This window comes from Cornus florida, unplaced genomic scaffold (assembly GCF_030987335.1).
Source record: "Cornus florida cultivar Cherokee Brave unplaced genomic scaffold, ASM3098733v1 CherokeeBrave_3.0.0_Hap2_Chr03, whole genome shotgun sequence".
In the NCBI taxonomy this organism is placed as follows: domain Eukaryota; kingdom Viridiplantae; phylum Streptophyta; class Magnoliopsida; order Cornales; family Cornaceae; genus Cornus; species Cornus florida.
In genome coordinates, this window is record NW_026775573.1 from 46631279 (window position 1) to 46651017 (window position 19739).

A 19739-nucleotide genomic window follows, 5' to 3' on the forward strand; every position below is an offset into this window, starting at 1 on the left:
GTCAAAAATCATGCTTTAAACATACAACCATTGTCAAATACATGATCAAATCATTAATGCAATAGAAACAAAAAATTTTCAAATAACCAAATTAATTTCCTTAAGCTTCATACCTCAACCAAATGGTCCCTAATTAAAACATGTTATACAACATATCATGGTATCCACATATATTCACTAAAATCTCAAGTAGGACAATGGTACAACAAGGTAGAATTTAATTATATCATGATAATTAAACTTCTAAATTTCAAGCAACTTCAAATGGTCCAATTTAATACATACTAGTACACAAGTCCTAGTCCTCATGATTATCAAGTTAAAAGCTTAACTAGGCCTAGGGAACCATTAAATAGATTTTAATTAATCATTTAAGTTAAAATCTTTAGATTTTCATACTTGTCCAAATGCTCTCAAATTAAAGTATGTTAACAAACATGCTCAGACTTAATTTAAAAGTATACTACAAGTTCATTTCATGCAAGGTACGGCCATGGAAATTTATCTTTCACAAAAGAAAAATATTAAATAAAAAGCTCAACTCTTATTCAAATAATCCCTATTTAATATATGTTAACAAACATATTAAAACTTAATTTATCATCATGCCACAATTCAAATCTAGGCTATACGCATCCTTGAAATTTAAATCTTACACAAAGAAATAAATAATACTAACTTTCTAGACTTGATACAAGGCATATATATGAGTTGTATTATCATGGAAAACACTCAATACAGCACACAAACAATCCTAAAACATTCCCTACCTCCATTTGAGATGAAATCTCAAATCCCCACCAAAATAAATCGGCTCCGAATCCGACGAAACTCCTAGGTTTTGTCGGGGACAACATCACGAACATGAATTCCAAGGAAGCACCATCAAAAACACAACTTGAATTCAAACCTGAACTCAAGAAACGGCCAAAACAAGATTCCAATCGGTTGGAATCCAAGGCCTCGCGGAGGGGAACAATAAACACAAAGGCATTACTACTTTTTAATGAAGGGAAGAAGTCCAAAAGAGAAGAGAGAAGATGGCAACCATGGATGGAGCTTGGACCGGCCATGAGAGAGGAAAGAGAGAGAAAAATCTGATTTTTCTTTATAAGGCCCCCTATTTATAGAAAATCTCAAAAAGTGCCCCGAACGGGCCCCGCCGGATCCGGAAAAGTGAAATTTGAGCAGACGCGCTCAAACGGCGAAACTCTGTGAATGAAAAAGATTCAAAATGAGAAAATATGAACAACAAAAGAAATGGCATCAAAAACCAAATCCCGTACAGAAAATTTTGCCCAAAACAAGTTTGGCACAAACCGGGGCTAGAAACCCTGAAACTGGAAAACATTGACCAGGAGGAAAATCTAAGAGTCCACAACTCGAAAAAATGTGAAAATGAATCCCGAACAAGGATCCAGGCTCAAAACAAGGCACTGAGCAATAACTTTCATTAATTGCATAACGGCCCCTCCAAAAAGTGAAAACTGCGAAACTGCCCCAGAATGAAAATATCTTCCAAAAGATATTTTCTTAGATACCCCTGAAATAAAATATCTTCAAAAGATATTTACAAAAAACACCCCAAGAAAGGGAAATGTTTCCAAAGAACTTTGCACTTATGCCCCTATGGGCACCGGGAGCAACCAGAGTACTTTCTTGCGAAAGTAAAGATACGTATTTCGAGAAAACCACTCAAGATGAAGACACGTGAAGTCAAAAACTAACTCCGAACACAAAAAGTGAAGTTTTGCCAAACAAGCGACAAACGGGGAAAAGACATAATAGGAAAAAAGACGAAATAAGGAAAAGGACGAAAGACGCACAGTGTCCGAAAAGTGAAAATGTAGAATTGACTCAGTCCTCAAAGGAAGTTGTCAATCCACGGAAAAGAGTCTCGGAAACCATTTCTGAGCACTCGAGATGACATTAAGCGACAAGAAACCAAACTCAGAAGGGAAAAGACAACGGAAAATTTTTTTCCGAAAAATCCGGGTCATTACACTTGACAAGTCCACCAACTGGCACACACATCAAAATCCTAACAACTAAGGTCACAAAACAAATCTCTCAAAGTCGTGCTTGGCATCACCAAACTAAATCAAAATTCTTCAATTTTTCATCCATAAACAACAAATGGAACTACGATTCCTCAAAACTATGCCTGGTCATAACTAGGACGAGAAAACTCCATAAACAAGCCATATCCAACAGCGATCTTTCAAAACTCCTCCTAAGAGTCAACCACATCAAGGTCTCCAAAACTGAAACAAGTCTCCCAAAGACATCCCTAAACAGCGTCAAACTCACACAACGAGTCAACCAAATCCTCAATTAAATGGACACAAGTCCCTATAAAATGATCTCACACCAATCCACTAACACCGAGCACCACAACCCATCAACAACCATGGCAAAACTCCCCAAGGGAAGACACGAAAGAAAGGGAACCACCAGTCCTAAGAAGGACAACACCATGACTCAGTCTCTGAAACGAAAGACAACAAGGTCAAAGACTTCACCCCCTACAAGGAAGTAAGTCGACTAAAATCAACCAAATCCTCACCAAGGACTCAAGACAACAATGGTGATCCTCACAGACCAGCAAACCCCAAAGTTGTGCACAACGCAACGAAGAGAAAAGAGTCGCTCCTTGTGAAATCCCTTACTTGAACCAAGAAAAGAGGAGAAACCCTATCCCCCCATAAATGTTAACACAACAAATATGAAAAGGGAACAAAAAGGGAAAACCAAACATGGAAGTTATGCAAATAACAAAGAAATGCAACTACCAAGAAGTAAATCTACTCACATAGATAAAATCAAGGGTACATGCAGCACGTCTCTACGTAAGCACAAAATCATGTCACTAAAGTACAGTAATAACATGGCATCTCTAAGCATATAAAGAAGGCATGCTAATGTCATACAATAAGAAGACTAATGTGGATACACTTCCACCTACTCATGCATCACTATATCAGAAATCATACAACTAACATGGTGGTAAATGAAAATGCAGAAAATAAAACGATACAACGATGAACCCTATGGACATTGTGTCCTAGAGTGTCTAAGAAAAAGGAAAGACTAGTCCTAGCCATAACTGTCTCTAAAAACCAATGCGACAACAACCTGTCTCAAAACAAACGTGAGCCTTTACCATAATGGTAACACTCCAACAATCCAACTCCGAATCTAGAGGTGACACTATAAATGACACTAACAATGTAATGCTCTTACTAACCCAAAACATCGATCAATCGACTCGATCCCAAAAGCATCATCACACAAAGAGAACTCAAACAAAATGGCTACTTTAGCCATATAATCAGACAACCAAATCAATCTCCAAAATCGTCGTCAAAACGACATCAATCACCGTCTCAACACCAGACGCTCTAAACAAAACTCACATCATCACCAACCAAAAGGACTACGCTTATCAGAACAAAAACTGACATTGATTCCATCCGAACTGCGCTCGTAGCTAGCCAGTACGGTAGCATGACAGTGCCATGCACCCGCCCACAAACGTACCCGCCCATGAAAATTGTAATCTCAGAGGAACCTTCCAAAACAACTAAGGATCCTAAGAAGTCTATAACCTCATCATGGCCCAAAACCATCAAATCCAGCCCAATGCCAACACCAAATGACTCACCTCACGAGAGCCTAAACAAAAGGTGTCTTACCACCTAACTCAAAACCAATGCTAGGTCAACAACAACCTATACTACCACGAGACTGTGACTTCAATCACCATCAACCTCAACTCATGCCTCAATGACCAATCCAGTGTCATGCCCAATATGCAACACAGTTATGCTTATACAAATCTAATTTAGCATATATCATATGTCATGCTCTTTACAATGAAATTCAAGCAAGCTATACAGTTAGCATACCACATATAGCTCATAAGCACATAAACATGTTATCAAACATAAACATGTTATCATGAAGCATATAAGCACATAGAGCATGGAAACATAAGCATGATATGCACCCAAAACCCGTCGTCTAAGGTATTCAAACCTAAGAGCTTTGATACCACCTGTGACAACCCTGGATTTTTCAACCCAGTGTGTCATGTGATGACCCGAACCGGATCCAAGATGCGGAAGCAAAAGAAGAAAGGTGACCACTAGAGATGTGCATCATCCCTAAGGCACCAAAATGAGTCCACATGAAGCCACGAAATTCAAATGAGCCAAGCAATGAAGCAAGAATGCCAAATTCGAAGAGAAATGAACTAAGGGGTAAAATGGTCATTTTAAAGAGAAATAGATGCTACCAAGCATAGCATTAGAAAGAAAACAAAAAATTAACAAGAACAGACTCAAGAATTGCATGATTCGGAGTCCGGACGACAAATATATCAAGTTCTGAAGTTGAAGGAAGGGAAACACAATTAACTAGAATTTAAATCAAATTAAATGCATTTAATCTCTAGATTTGAAAACTCATTTAAATCATTCCAATTTAATATATAACAAAGATCATGTTATGGTTATTCCATATACCAAGTCTAAAATGAGTTACATACAAGGTATGATAAATCATTAATTTCTCAAATCGACAAAAGACATGCATCCAACTTATATATCACTATAAAAGCAAGAAATACCCTTAGGTAATAAATTATAACACCCCTTACCTCACAAGAGGATTGTTCCTCTTGAATCCAAGGCAAATCAACACAAAATGGCAAACCCTTCAAGGGTTATGAAGAGGAGGATGAGGGGAACAAAAAGTATTCCCAAGGTTAAGCTTGGAAATCAATGGAAGGCTCTCAAAAATCAAAGTCAAGCTTAAGGCTTTAAGCTTCATCCATGGAGGCTAGGGTTTTTGGTGTGGAAGATAATGAAAACAATGAATGAAGTGTGAGTGGAGGAAATAGAAATCCTCCATTCACTATGTGATCTTACACCATGGTCAACACACACAAGTTTGGTCAATTACACAAAAACCCTCATTTAAAACCATAATCCCAAAATAGCCCAAAAATAATTACAAGACTTAATTTGGAGCATACACTTGTCACTCATCCAAGCATCCATTGTAGGCTTAATCCTATGCCTACACTTGTCAACCATCCAAGCTAACAAGTGCACCTATCCTAGGTCAACAAGTCACATGTCATCATCCAAAGCATCAAAGTGTCTCCACACAAATGTCAACAAATGGACCAATGAGAGTGTGACACTTGGCACACTTTTCGAAAATTGCAAAAAGGTCCTTTTTGAAAATATCTTCCAAATTAAATTGTAAAATGGTCCCCAAGACAAAAAATAATTACTTTAAGTAATTGCACAAATGACCCCAAAAGAAAGAAAAATTCCGAAGAAGTGTGCATCCATACCCCTAAGGAATAAAGTACACAACTAGTATGCTTTTCTACAAAAGTAAAAATACACATAGCATGGAATTTAAATATCGTGGACGCATGCAAGACCGGAATCAAATCCGAACACAAAAAGTGAGGTTGTGCAAGGAAAAATGATAAACGAGAAAAAGACAAAAGTGAATAGTGTTCGGAAAAAATAAAAATGTGGAAACGACATGATCCTCAAAGGAAGTTGTCAATCCAAGGAAAAGAGTCTCGAAAATTATTCCAGAGCACTCGAGATGACATCAAGTGATGAAAAACCGAACATAGAAAAGAAAAGACAACGAAAAAAAAAATATCCCTGAAATTCTGAGAAAATGAAAGGAAGGAAAATGACCGGGTCATTACAACCTTCCCACCTTAAAGGGATTTCGTCCCTGAAATCCAGCCCCAACAAAACACAAGGCGAAACTAGGGTAACTACAGAGTACATTTCCGAGTATCCCACACAATATGCTACAAAAGCAATCCCAAAACTGTATGAGAACCCACAAACCAACTTCATTCGCACCCACGTGCTCACGACAGGACAACCTCTCAAAAGGAAAGTGACCACACGGCCACACAATAAGTCAGAACTCACACACAGAATCCAAGGTAAGACAAGGGAACAGAAGACAACAATCCAAAGCATCTCTCCTGACGAACCACCATAAGGAACGCAAAACAACCACCAAAAGAACTCCAACATATCCACGTATTAAATTAGGGTACCAAACAAAGGCGACGTGGCAGTACGAATAGTGACCAAAACCCGCCCACGACGTACTCAAATGTGTGGTTCCAATAACAGTGCCTAGTGCTCGCCCACACTTACTTGTCAGTAAGGTAGCATCGACGGCAACTAGCACTCGCCCACAACACATAATTTTATATGGTAGTATGACAGTATAAGGTAATAGTTCATAACCTCCCCCCCCCCCATTAGGTCTACCCACGAAACCTCTCAATACAAATGACATTAATGTCACAAAACGATCATGGACAAAAGCAATGTGGGAACCAGACATTTGTGAGAGTTAGAATATGGTCCAAAGATGTTCCAGACCATCCTGGCCAATCCCAAACTCTGACAACAATGTCATAGGCACTATTATGCTTAAGGCCCCAAATCCAAAATACAACAAAACCAACATCTCTAATGTCTCAAAATATGACCATTAACAATATCAATCAAGAATCCAAGGCCTAAAAGCAAATCGAAACCTCCAGAGATCAAAACAAACTTCACTACAAGACATTTCATTGAAAGTACTTCATATCTCCCTGGGACAGATCAACTACATGACCACCCTATAATCAAACATCAGATCCATATCCCTATCATAGATAACTAAATCCTCGACAAGTCCACCAACTGGCACACACATCAAAATCCTGACAACTAAGGTCACAAAACGAATCTCTCAAAGTCGTGCTTGGCATCACCAAACTAAATCAAAATTCCTCAATTTTTCATTCATAAACAACAAATGGAACTACGATTCCTCAAAATTATGCCTGGTCATAACTAGGACGAGAAAACTCCATAAACAAGCCATATCCAACAGCGGTCCTTTAAAACTCCTCCTAAGAGTTAACCACATCAAGGTCTCCAAAACTGAAACAAGTCTCCAAAAGACATCCTTAAACAGCGTCAAACTCACAAAACTAGTCAACCAAATCCTCAATCAAATGGACACAAGTCCCCGTAAAATGATCTCACACCAATCCACTCACACCGAGCACCACAACCCGTTAACAAACACGGCAAAACTCCCCAAGGGAAGACACGAAAGAAAGGGAACCACCAGTCCTAAGAAGGACAACACCATGACTTAGTCTCTGAAACAAAAGACAACAAGGTCAAAGACTTCACCCCCTACATGGAAGTAAGTCGACCAAAATCGACCAAAATCAACCAAATCCTCACCAAGGACACAAGACAATAATGGTGATCCTCACGGACCAACAAACCCCAAAGTTGTGCATAACGCAACGAAGAGAAAGAGTCGCTCCTTGTGAAATCCCTTACTCAAACCAAGAAAAGAGGAGAAACCCTATCCCCCCACAAATGTCAACACGACAAATACGAAAAGGGAACAAAAAGGGAAACTAAACATGAAAGTTATACAAATAACAAAGAAATGCAACTACCAAGAAGTAAATCTACTCACATAGATAAAATCAAGGGTACATGCAGCACGTCTCCACGTAAGCACAAAATCATATCCCTAAAGTACAATAATAACATGGCATCTCTAAACATATAAAGAAGGCATGCTAATGTCACACAATAAGAAGACTAATGTGGATACACTTCCACCTACTCATGCATCACGATATCAGAAATCATACAACTAACATGGTAGAAAATGAAACTGCAGAAAATAAAATGATGCAACGATGAACCCCATGAACATCGTGTCCTAGAGTGTCTAAGAAAAAGGAAAGACCAGTCTTAGCCATAACTATCTCCAAAAACCAATGCGACAACAACCTGTCTCAAAACAAACGTGAGCCTTTACCACAATGGTAAGACTCCAACAATCCAATTCCGAATCGAGAGGTGACACTATAAATGACACTAACAATGGAATGCTCTCACCAACCCAAAACATCGATCAATCGACTTGATTCCAAAAGCATCATCATACAAAGAGAACTCAAACAAAATGGCTACTTTAGCCATATAATCGGACAACCAAATCAATCTCCAAAATCATCCTCAAAATGACATCAATCACCGTTTCAACACCAGACGCTCTAAACAAAACACACATCATCGCCAACCAAAAGGACTACACTTATCGGAACAAAAACCGACACTGATTCCATCCAAACTGCGCTCGTAGCTAGCCAGTACGGTAGCATGACAGTGCCATGCACCCGCCCACAAACGTACCCACCCATGAAAATTGCAATCTTAGAGGAACCTTCCAAAGTAACTAAGGATCCTAAGAGGTCCATAACCTCATCGTGGCCGAAAACCAACAAATCCAGCACAATAGCAACGCCAAATGACTCACCTCACGAGAGCCTAAACAAAATGTGTCTCACCACCTACCTCAAAACCAATGCTAGGTCGACAACAACCTATACTACCATGAGACTGTAACTTCAATCACCATCAACCTCAACTCATGCCTCAATGACTAATCCCGTGTCATGCCGAATATGTAACACAGTTATGCATATACTAATCTAATCTAGCATACATCATTTGTCATGCTCTTTATAATGGAATCCAAGCAAGCTATACAGTTAGCATACCACATATAGCACATAAGCACATAAACATGTTATCAAACCAAAACATGTTATAATGAAACATATAAGCACATAGAGCATGGAAACATAAGCATGATATGCACCCAAAACCCATCGTCTAAGGTATTCAAACCTAGGAGCTCTGATACCACCTGTGACGACCCTGGATTTTTCAACCCAATGTGTCCTGTGATGACCCGAACCGGATCCAAGATGCAGAAGCAAAATAAAAAAGGTGACCTCTAGGGATGTGCATTTTCCCTAAGGCACTGAAATGACTACACATAAAGCCACGAAATTCAAATGAGCCAAGCAATGAAGTAAGAATGCCAAATCCAAAGAGAAATGAACTAAGGGGTAAAATGGTCATTTCAAAGAGAAATAGATGCTACTAAGCATAGTATTAGAAAGAAAATGAAAAATTAACAAGAATAGACTCAAGAATAGCATGATTCGGAGTCTAGACGACAAAGATATCTAGTTCTGAAGTCGAAGGAAGGGATACCCTATCCCGGTTCGAACCAAAAATAGACACTACCTTACTAAAAGTTGAATGTCATGAGATATAAGAAGAAACTGAAGCTCTAATTGGTACCATTGGAAATAGTATTTTAACACGGTCAATTTAGACTCAAGAACGGACCAATTTAGAGTTAAAACAAAGAAGATATGATAGTTTGAAGTCGGAGGTGCAGTGCTGAACCAAGACACAAACACACACACATGTGAACAGTACCACGAGGGCTCGTGCAAAGGCTTTGAGCACTCATACGGCACACACTGAAGGGCCAAAACTCTCTGCCCCATCTTCGAGAGCTCGTGCAACATCTTCGAGCGCTCGTTCTGCTGAAGGCTTAGCGGAAAACTGAGTTTAAAATGTGATTTTGAGGACTTTCTGGACCTTTTTTGGAAAAAAGTTGTAAAGTAACCCCAGTTAAAATCATGATTTTTGGCCAACCATGCTAAAAGAAAACTTTATTTTTCATGTGAAAACCCCAAAATGCCCTTATGCTTAGTTTAGGCTCAAAACGGCAAAAATGTGAATTTGCACCAAACATACATTTGATCCCAAATGCACTTCTAGGCTGAAACGAATATGCACGCAAACATAATAAGTGATTTTGAGCATACGGGAATGGTCCGTTACTCCTGGAAATGGCCGATACGAAATCCGACCCCCCGACGGCCAAAAAGGCAAAAATAAACTTGAAATGGAAATTTTGAATACCAAAATTAACAAATGATTGAAAATTACCGTTTGGCCCTTGGACACACTTCATACATGATTAATGAGACCCTATGAAAGAATAAAAATGAAATTCCCACACCCGATGCAAACATGGTGAAACAATTACTTGGCATTTTTCAATATTTTCAAAATATTTCATGAAATCATAAGTCACATAGAATACAAAACACATGACATTGGCCTCCGGTCTCATCTTATACATGTTGAATACATTTTAAGGAGTGCACTCATGTATACAATACATTTATGGAATCAAATATACACATATTGTCAAATAAAGCTACAAAAGGCATCTCATGCTAACATTTGCATGAAATGGAAACTTAAGAACTACAAGCCATCGAAGGAATGATGAGCATCACGAACCAAGTCTTCGTACCTGAAATAGCCCCCCAGTAACTTCGGGGTGAGTAAACAAGTTTACTCGTAAAGAATGAGCATGCATCGACACGATTTCTTAAAGATTTTTAGACTATTATGAAACAATTCAAAAGGATCATGCCACCTAACGTCTATATCGAATGTGAGACTTAGGAAGCATCCTAAGCTATCTTAAAACATTTCTAGCATACATCACATCCTTCATTCAATTCCAAACGACAAAAAAGCATGCTATACAAGCAACAAGATAAATGTTCCCAAAGTTATCAACTTGAAATCTAAGGTACAAGAACAACTAAATATAACCATCTAGCACAATTAGAACTTCTAATACAATGCATCAAGACATAGATTCTCAAAGTTATCAACTTGAAATCTAAAATGCGAAAACAACTAAATATAACAATTTAGCATAGATGTACTTAACAACATCAAAATTTACCATGATTCATTGAAATCATAAAGCTCGGATGTACTTAACAACATCAAAATCGCCAATAACCAAAATCACAAGTCATAATTAAACATGATTGTTAACTTGGAGTTGAATGCGAAAGCAAATAGTGGAAGACTTGGACATTTAAGCTCGAAATTCTGTCGACACCTCAACGGTTATTCCGGGCATTAACCCGCAAGGAAGACCACTCTAATTGTGCACTATCTCAATTGGGGAGAACTCATACCTCCCACACTAGAGCCAAACTCTAGCCATGTCATTTGTAACAAAAATGTCCCAAGACTCCAAAATAAACCAAATAAGTTCACAACTTATACATAACTTATAATGCATGAAAACACCTTCCATGCGCAAGTAGGTTGAAACCACACAATTCATGCCTTAGAGTTTCAATTCTAAAATGACATACATAATGTTAATTACAAAGTGTGCAATTCATTGCACAAGACAACAATATATTCCATAAAGAAAACATGTTCTCATGAATACAAATATAACAACAATGTTATCAAATGCTCAACACAAAACCAAGTGAATACACAACAAGTCCAAGTCCATGATTTAAATATAGAAACAACTTCTAAAGCACAAGTAGATTCATGGAGCCATTAGATAGAATTTAATTAAACAAGATGATTAAATTCTCTAGATTTCAAATAACCTCAAATTAATATATGTTAAGCAACATATCATGGTCTTTAAATATATCAAATCAAAAGTGCAAGATGAGCAAGATATCATCAAATAGAATTTAATTAATTTAAATCAATTAAATCTCTAGATTTCAAAAGTTACTCAAATGATCTCAAATTAATATATGTCAAGCACTAAGTCATGGTCATACCATATATCAAGTAAAAAATAGAATACAAGCAAAACACAATTAACTAGAATTTAAATCAAATTAAATTCATTTAATCTCTAGATTTGACAACTTATTTAAATCATCCCAATTTAATATATAATAAAGATCATGTCATGGTCATGCCATATACCAAGTCTAAAATGAGTTACATACAAGGTAAGATAAATCATTAATTTCTCAAATCGACAAAAGACATGCATCCAACTTATATATCACTATAAAAGCAAGAAATACCCTTAGGTAATAAATTATAACACCCCCTACCTCATAAGAGGATTGTTCCTCTTGAATCCAAGGAAAATCAACACAAAATAGCAAACCCTTCAAGGGTTATGAAGAGGAGGATGAGGGGAACAAAAAGTATTCCCAAGGTTAAGCTTGGAAATCAATGGAAGGCTCTCAAAAATCAAAGTCAAGCTTAAGGCTTTAAGCTTCATCCGTGGAAGCTAAGGTTTTGGTGAGGAAGATAATGAAAATAATGAATGAAGTGTAAGTGGAGGAAATAGAAATCCTCCAGTCACTTTGTGATCTTACACCATGGTCAACACACACAAGTTTGGTCAATTGCAGAAAAACCCTCCTTTAAAACCATAATCCCAAAGTAGCCCAAAAATAATTACAAGACTTAATTTGGAGCATACACTTGTCACTTATCCAAGCATCCATTGTAGGCTTAATCCTATGCCTACACTTGTTAACCATCCAAGCCAACAAGTGCACCTATCCTAGGTCAACAAGTGGGTGAATCTCCACCCTCCATATGTCATTATCCAAGGCATCAAAGTGTCTCCACACAAATGTCAACAAATGGACCATTGAGGGTGTGACACTTGTCACACTTTTCGAAAATTAAAAAACGGTCCTTTTTGAAAATATCTTCCATATTAAATTGCAAAATGGTCCCCAAGACGAAAAATAATTACTTTAAGTAATTACATAAATGACCCCAAAAAAAAGAAAAATTTCAAAGAAGTGTGCATCCATACCCTTAAGGAATAAAGTACACAACTAGTGTGTTTTTCTATAAAAGTACAAATATACATAGCGTGGAATTTAAATATTGTGGACACATGCAAGACTGGAATCAAATCCAAACACAAAAAGTGAGGTTGTGCAAGGAAAAATGATAAACGAGAAAAAGACAAAAGTGAATAGTGTTCGAAAAAAATAAAAATGTGGAAACGACACGATCCTCAAGGGAAGTTGTCAATCCAAGGAAAAGAGTCTCGGAAATTGTTCCAGAGCACTCGAGACTACATTAAGTGACGAAAAACCGAACACAGAAAAGAAAAGACAACGGAAAAAAAATATCCTTGAAAATCTGAGAAAAGGAAAGGAAGAAAAATGACCGGGTCATTACAAAGCTCCCACGCCAAATTGGGCTGAGTGGCCCATTGAAACCGAAGCCAAATTTGTCATTAAAGATGGGTTCGAAGAAAATCCAGAAATGGCGTAGGCGGTCAAAGAATTGAAGGACCGTGGCCTCAAAGCTCTATTCAAACCACGCGCTAGCTCTTTCTATCCGTGCATAGTCCACCAATTCTACTCCAACATGTTTTATTCATGTGTGGAGTCGGAGGTCATTAAGACCACAATTGATGCACAGCTTCTAAATTCACCCTTCATGACCTTGCTATGGCCTTAGAGTGTCTGTTGGCAGCTCCCTTGGATGACGAGGACCAACCTCTATACGATGCTCCTCCCGAGGAGCTGAAATTGTCAGAAATTATCGAAGAAATTTGCCACAACCATTGTACCTGCAATCACAAATCAAACACGAATAAGTCATTCCTCCCGTGCCGGCTATGGTTCTTGGACTCCATCCTTGCCAAAAATATCCTTCCCGTTCTTAAGCATTCTGAGCGTAAAGGGATTTTTCTGCACACCCTTTATGCTGCTAAGAAGGGACATTGGTTTTGTGTCCCACAGCTCATCTGGGACCAGCTTCATAAGGTCTAAAATGATCTTTTTATGATGTAGTCGGACAATGCCCTCATTTGGGCACTTCTTTTTCCGTACTTGGTCACCAAGCTGCTTAAGAATAAGAAGTTCAAGGTCCCCCAAAGAGAAGAAAAGAGCACTGAAGTATTCCTTTTTGACATTGGTGCATGGAAGTCAAGCACCGTCTAGCTTAACACTTCTCGTCAAGCCTGCATTGGTGGTGTGTTTGATTGGGGAGGTCCCGCTGTCTCTGTTGCTCCTGCGCCGGCTGCTCCCGCACCTGTTGCGCCACCACCACCTGTTATGTCCTGTGCCGACTACGACTCTCTCAGCACCCATCTTGATACCATTCAGCTGTAAGTCAAGACCATGGAGAGCACCCTTACGAACCTTCGTAAGGAAACTAGGGAGGACAACAGTTATTGCAGGCCATGCTATAATCTTTGATTGACCGACCTCCAGGCGGCGCCGGTGGCTTATCCGCTACGGTGATGATGGAATGATTTCCTCCTTTTAGTTCCTATTTTCATTTTCAGTAGTACTCTTTTGCTTTATGTTGGGCCGCATTTAGCATTAGTTTCAGTTCCTATTTTGACTTATAACTACAATCCTTTCTGCTATTTTGCATGGACACTTGGTTTTTGGTTAAATAAATTGCAGTTGTTTACTTTTATCTTTGTCTGGATTTTTATGATGCTTGTTATGCAAAGATGTGTTTTTGACAGGTTCTTTTTAGATTCAAGTTTGGGGGCGTGATTTTTGGAATTCACATGGTGGCATATTGTCACACCGCCATGGATTTTCCTCTTCTACTTGGTAATATTGTTCTTGTTACCCTTTCTATTTTTCATTAGTCATTCTTTGTCTTCTCACATTGAGGACAATGTGTCATTCAAGTTTGGGTGTATATTTTTGGTATGCATTTTTGATTTTGATATGCATTTTTGTTTGCATGTGCTAAATTGTTCATGTAAATTGATAAAAAAATAATGTTTTTGGGAAGCAAGGATTCTGTAATCTTGGAACTTGTTGGAGATTGAAGTATGTGTTTAATACTTTGTGTATAAAGACAAATGATATTTTTGAAAATAAAGAAAAATTTGAAATGATTATGTTGATTCAGATTGGTTTGTATAAATGCTTCAATTAGATTTTCGTCGGATTTCATACTCTTCTATGCTTCACACTTCACAGATGCACATCGAAAACTTAATTGTGAGGCATGTAACTTGATTTACTTTGACCATGACTCAGTTGATTTGAATTGATAACCCTAATGAATGGATATCTTTGGCATTGATCTAAAATAAAAAATAAAAATAAAGCTACAGGGACTTAGGCATTGCACGGTCATTCGCGAAATAAAAAATAAATAAATATGGTTCGTTGGAGTTCGTAACCTTTCCAACTCGAGTTATTAAGCCCTTGGAGTGTCCTTACACTTAGCACCCTACAGCCGTCCGGTTTGGGAGTTACTGGCCTAACACTTGCTACATGGGTCGGTTAGAAAGCTTAAGGGGCTTCGGCATTGCATGACCATAATATGTAAAAAAAAAAAAAAAAAAAACAGAAAAAGAAAAAAAGCAATAAAAATGTGTATTTTGAATAAATCATGCCTTAGAAACCTCATTTAAAAGGGAAATTCAATGATTTGAAGACTTGTGTTTTGAAATTGGAAAAAAGAGGTAAAAGCCACATATTGGGAATCCGGTTCACTTTCATTGAAGTTAGAGTTGATATCTATTAAAGAGATGACAATTGAAGTATTTATATAGACTATGATGTTAATGCATAAGAATTGAAATATGTTTAGCCATTGTGTCATATCAAGGCTTCATATACACAAGGTAGTCTGCAAAATGATTTTGTCTCCAATCTCTGTCTGTTCCAAGTTGCAAGTGAGCTGTTTGTGTATTTTCTTGCACCATGGTTGATGTATGTTGGTAGCATTTCAAATGTTGTCATTTTGTTAAGATCTTCATTTTTGGTTTTGCTATGGGACTAGCAAAATGTAAGTTTGGGAGTGTGATAAACACCGAATATTGCATATTCAACCGCCTTTATTTGCATTAGTTAAGTCCATTAGTTGATCATATTGTATATATTAGCTTCATTTGTATGTTTTTGTTTACTTTTAGGTTGGTTCCTTAAAGATAGTTAAAAGTGAGGCGATGATGAGTTCGTGAAGAATCAAAGCATGCCGTTGCCGGGGACCGTCATTTTGGCCAAGCCAGTGATCCGTTGAACTCATGGTTATCCCTGCAAAAAACGCTAAGGATGATGATCGTGTCATCGGGCCTAGTAAAGATCATTTCAAGAAGCAAAGTGGAGATAAAGCTGCTGTATTGCGGGCGCCTTCCATGCACCTGCGGGCGCCCACCAAAATGCCAAGAAACTTTCAAAAAATGCGGGGCCCCGCCAAGCTATGCAGGGCCCCACCGTGTGCCGCCACTAAGCCGCCATGACACCATGTGGGCACTCGCCATTCTACAGACAAGAGAGCATGGCCCTCTTTATTTTACCTAATGTTATCCCCTTAATTTAGGGGATTGCTCTGCACTGCTCTAGGAGTTTTATGCCAAGAAAATGAAGTGGTTGGAAGGCTATAGTTGTTTATTAGAGGATTGATACAATGTAATAAACATATCTCATATTGTAAGGGTGTTTCTAGAGAGAGAAATATTATTCTTGAGTGTTTTTGGGTTGGAGCTTGCTCTAGGTGCGAAAATGGAAGGGTTGGAAGGCTATAGTTGTTTATTAGAGGCTTGATACAATGTAATAAAGATATCTCATATTGTAAGGGTGTTTCTAGAGAGAGAAATATTGTTCTTGAGAGTTTTTGGGTTGGAGCTTGCTCTAGGTGCAAAAATGGAGGGGTTGGCCATCTCTACTCCTTCTTCCATTGCTTATATGGGTAGCTAACTCCCTTTCTAGGGAGGTGGTGAAACCTTTCCTTGTTAGCATGTCTTAGTTTTGGTTTAAATTTGGGAAATGAAATGTGTATATGGTATTTTCATGATCTAGAGTTTTGCATTTGATGTAATGGACCTAAATATCTATAAATGATCATTTTGAGTTGATTATCTTGTCTTAGATTGTTTCCTCTCATGATCATATTGCTTTCATTTTCGTAGTGACAAAGGAAATGAGATTGTGAAAATGTTTTTATTGGCATGTATTTGAGAACCTTGTTAGCCCAAGGCTTAGGGTCCCCTTTTGATGGAGTTTTCTTGATTATTGGCTCCATGTGCTATCACCACAGTTATTGAGGGGTTTGATAGTCCTTAATTTAGTGAATATGTGAAGCTACACTCTAACTTAGGTAGTCAAACATGTGGAACTTTGAGGGATTATGCTTAATTCTTGATTCTATGAAATTCTTAAAGATAGTGTAGTAATCTTGAATTGCTACATATCATTGCCATATATCTAATTTCTTTCCCAAGTTAATCATAAGTTAGCATGTTTATAGGGTTGGTAGTTGATTCACTTCTCTAGTCCTCTCTACATATTTTTCCTCTCCTTTTAATCTCCTTCAATTTACTATTTTATGCACATTTTAATTCCAAGTACCAAGTGACAAACCAAACAAAACTCTACACCTCTTTCATCAAACTTACAGTGATTTTAGAATCTTGGTTGCCATAAACTAGCAGTCCTTGTGGTTCGACTTACCCGTACGATAGCCCTATTTTACAATGATTTGTGCTATTGCAAGGGTTGATTATAATTGACCATTAACACGCACTAAAGGTATAACTTTATTACGAAGAATCTGATCCCGACGGTCAATAATACGACACGGTTGGTCCATATAAGTTGCATCAGGCTGCAACTCAATCTCACCAACATCGATATTCTAATACTGATCCTCATCGCACAAAATTTTTTCGTAACATGGACACATGAAATACATTGTGTACACGCTCTAAATGATCCGAAAGTGCTAACCGATATGCCACAATTCCAACTCGATCCGAAATCATGAATGGACCGACAAACCGTGGTGACAACTTCCCTTTCTTCCCAAAACACATTACTCCTTTCATAGGAGACACTTTGAGTAGAACCTGGTCTCCAACTCGAAACTCCAATGCACAAGTATGACGATCGGCATAACTTTTCTGCCTACTCTGAGTAGTACGCATGCGATCCCGAATAAGAGCAATCTTCTCAGAAATATCCTTAATGAACTCAGAACCTAAAAATCTGCTCTCGCCAACTTCCATCCAACAAACAGGAGATCGACATGGTCTGCCGTATAATGCCTCAAATGGTGCCATACCAATAGTCTTCGGGAAGCTATTATTATACGTAAACTCCACAAGTGGCAAATAATTATCCTAGTGTCCCTTGAAGTCAAGAACACAGGAATGAAGTATATCCTCTATGATCTGATTAACCCTCTCGGTTTGTCCATCGGTCTGAGGATGATAAGCAGTACTAAGATGCAATTCTGTACCCAAAGGCTATTGAAAACTCTTCCAAAATCCTAACACAAAGCTCGAATCCCTGTCCGATATAATAGATAAAAGAATGCCATGTAACTTCACAATCTCTATAATGTAAAGTCTTGCCAACTGTTCCGATATGAAGTCAGTGCGAATAGGCAAAAAATGAGCTGATTTAGTCAACCTATCAATGATGACCCAAATAGAATTGTGATCCTTAAATGAATTAGGCAATCCCTCCACAAAATCTATAGAAATGCTTTCCCATTTCCACTCCAGTACAGGTAGTGGTTGAAGAGCTCCTGGTAGCCTCTGATGATCAATCTTGACTATCTGACAAATACTATACTGAAAGACAAAAATAGCAATGTCCTTTTTCATACATTCCAACCAAAACTGCCGCTTCATATTATGATACATTTTGTCTCATCCTAGATGAACAAAAAACTTAGAATGATGAGTCTTAGTCATCACATCCTTCCTCAAATCGTCAGCAGAAGGTACTACTAAACACCTTTTGTACCTCAAACCTCCATCAGTCCCAACTTAGTAAAATAGAACCTCTCCAGAAGCTATCTTTGCAACTTTGTTAATGAACTGTTGATCTGTGAGTTGTGCCTTCAAATCCTTATGAATGATAGAAGGTGTAACTATCATGCAAGCCATAAAAGCATCGGACAACTCATCAACGGTCAAAGCATTCCACTCAGTAGTGAATAAAGCAGAAAGAATCGTATAGGGTCTACAACTTAGTGCATCTGCCACCATATTCACTTTCCCTGGATGGTATTGTATTAAAAAATGATAGTCTTTCACAAACCTTAACCATCGGTGCTGTCTCATATTCAACTCCCGCTGAGTGAACAAATACTACAGACTTTTGTGATCACTAATAATCTGAAGGACTCTCCTAATAGATAATGCCTCCAAATGCGTAAGGCAAAGACCACAGCTACCAACTCCAAATCGTGTGTTGGATAATTCAGCTCATGAGGCTTAAGCTTACGAGATCCATAAGAATTTGGTCATTTCTCCTGCATAAAAACACACCCAAGACCTTGAAAAGAAGCATCTGTGTAAACTAGATATTCTATCACGCTCTGTGGAGTAGACAGAACTGGTGCAGAAGTCAACTTGCTTTTTAGCTCATCAAAAGCTTTCTGACAGTGTTTATCCCACATGAATGGTAAACCCTTTTTAGTTAAATGAGTGAGTGGCCTCGCTATATTCGAGAACCTCTGAATGAACTTACAATAATATCCTGCCAATCCAAGGAAATTCTGAATCTCGGTAGGTGAAGTAGGCTGTCCCCACTCTACCACTGCTGAAACTTTGCCTGGATCTATCGCTATCCCTTTTTCTGACACTACATGACCCATAAACTTCATTTCCCACTGCTAAAATTCACACTTCTTGAATTTAGCATATAACTGGTGTTCACGAAGCGTCTACAACAATATACGAAGATGTCTAGCATGATCGTCTTCTGACTTAGAATAAATCAAAATATCATTAATGAATACGATTATAAATTGATCTAAGTAAACCCTGAAGACTTTGTTCATTAAATCAATGAAGACTACTGGTGCATTAGTCAATCCAAAAGGTATGACACGAAACTCATTAGAACCATATCTAGTGAGAAACGTTGTCCTAGGAACATCCTGCTCCCTAACCTGAAGTTGATGATATCCAAAACGCAGATCAATTTTAGAGAAGCATGTAGCTCCCTTCAACTGATCAAAAAGATCATC